Genomic DNA, 2,521 nt, shown 5'->3' on the forward strand with positions numbered 1-2,521 from the left:
AAAAGGGTGGGAAAAATGGGCAAAAAGTGGCATTAAATTGCAAAAGGCAGCTATAATGGGCGAGAAGTGGCAAAAAGGGACAAAAAATTGCAAAAAGCTGGAAAGAAGTATCAAAAGTTGGTGAAAAGTGACAAAAAGAAGTAGCAAAAATGGGCTTAAAATGGCTAACAGTGAGAATTGTGGCAAAAATAGGGGGAGAAGTGGCAAAAAAATGAGTTACAGGTGGCAAAAATGGTCAAAAGGTGGCAAAAAATGAGTGGAAGGGACAAAATGGGCACAAATCAGCAAAAAGCTTGGGAAATTGGCAAATAAGAGGCATTCAATTGCTAAAAGCAGGATAAAAAGTTTGAAAAAGTGGCTTAAAGTGTCAAAAAGAAGTGGCAAAAATGGCTAAAAGCAGTGAAATTGGAATAGCAAAAAACTGCAAATAAGGGCAATGGAAATATACAGACGAAAATAGAGGTTAACAATCACAGCCTACTGTGTAAGCGTGGGAAACAAACTGATTAATGTTACTTGCAATGGATAGTGTCTGAGGTAAAATTTCCATTTCGAGGGTTTTCTGGGGGAATAATGTTTCAAATTAAGACATGAAAGAGCCACAAATCATCATAAATGAGCCATGTGTTGAGTATCACTGATCTAAAGTGTTCATGATTCAACAATAAGAAGGAGACTGGTGTAAAACTAACACGGCATTTCATGAAAAGAAATTGGACCAGGACCTGGACCACTTGCTGTAATTAATGGAACCATGAACTCTGCTCTCTACCAGGAAATCCTGAAGGAGAATGTCTGGTCATCAGTTCATGGCCTCAAGCTCAAGCACACTTGGGTTATGTATCAGGACAATGTTCCCAAACACACCAGCAAGCCCACCTTTGATTGGCTTAAAACCATATGAAGGTTTTGGAGTGACCTAGTCAAAGTCTGGGCTGAAAACTGAGTGAGATGTTGTGACATGACCTCAAACAGGCCATTCATGCTGGAAAATGTGGCTGAATTTAAATCAATTTTACCAAAATGAGTGGGCCAAAATTCCTCCACAGCGATGGGAAAGACTCACTGACAGTAATTACAAATGCTTCAGTTGTTGCCACCAAGGGAACAACCAGTCATCAGACTTAAGGTTTAAGGGACTCATTAATACAGGGCCATGCAGGTTTGGATGGCTGTTTTCCCCTTAATAAATAAAATCCTCATTTAAAAACTGACTTTTGTATTTTCTCCAGTTATCTTTGTCTTGATATTGTGCACTGATAACACTTTTAAAAATTCAGAAAAATTGGGACAATGTGTAACTTGTAAATAAAAACAGAATATTGATCTGAATTTTTGAATCAACTTTCAGCTGAATACAATGTAAAGACAAGATACACACACACACATATATATATATATATATATATACATATATATATATATATATATATATATATATATTTCTTGCCTTTATTGTGCTCCAAAAAAGTTGGGACAGGATCATGTGTTTTATGACCTTTTTCTTCCAACACCATTCCAAGTGTCTGGGGACCGAGGCCACTAACTGTTGAAGTTTGGAAAGGGGAATTCGTTCCCAGTCTTTTTTGATGCAAACCTTAAGTTGCTCAACAATGTGGGGTTTCTCTTGTTGTGTTTTATGCCTTATAATCTGTTAATTTTGTTGACTAAAACTATGACTAAAACTGTTTGTCGACAGCCTTTTTTTCCATGACAAAAACTAGACTAAGACTAACAAAAATAGATCTGTGATGACTAAAACTGACAAAAATTAAATTTAGTTTCCTACCTGTTGAGGTAGCATGGGGTGGCGCGTACGAACACAGCAGCCCAGCTCCATCACTAGCAGCAAAGCAAAGCCCTACACTTACACCAGAACTGACTCCTGATGACGACTTGGAGACTGACAGGAGGAGGACACGGAGCAGCACGACACCTACAGCCAGTCTGGAGGAGGCAGTGACGGCATTGTGCGAGAAGGCGAAAGCGGGGCAAACAAGCCGGGCTGCAGGCTAGGTTAAGAGCGACCCCACAAAAACCTGCCCTACAAGCATCTTTCTCCTGGATGCCCACTCTCTCACCAGCAGGATGGATGAAGTGAGGCTGCAGATTTCTAACCACCGCTTGGAATACTGTGATTGCTGCTACAGAGGAAACTGCCAAACATAATTTTGTTGCATTTTTACAATGCAATGACAATAAACAATCTAAAACAACTATTCAGTGGAACGTTCCCGCTGTTTTCTTAGCATTACACAATTTTGCCAGTTTTTTTTGCACCTGTCCTAACTTTTTTGGGACATTGTGCCATCATTGACTTCAGAATATGTGCATATTTCCCCAAAAACCCACAAAGTTTATCTGTCTGAATGTGAAATATACTGTATTTGTGCTGTATTCAACAGAATACAGGATGAAAAGGACTTTCAAATCACTGTAGTCTGTTTTTACTCAAATTTCACACAACATCCCAACATTTTTGGAATTAGGCATCGCATAAGAGCATATAAGAAATCCACAG

Source organism: Cheilinus undulatus, linkage group 12 (genome assembly GCF_018320785.1).
Source record: "Cheilinus undulatus linkage group 12, ASM1832078v1, whole genome shotgun sequence".
NCBI lineage: Eukaryota > Metazoa > Chordata > Actinopteri > Labriformes > Labridae > Cheilinus > Cheilinus undulatus.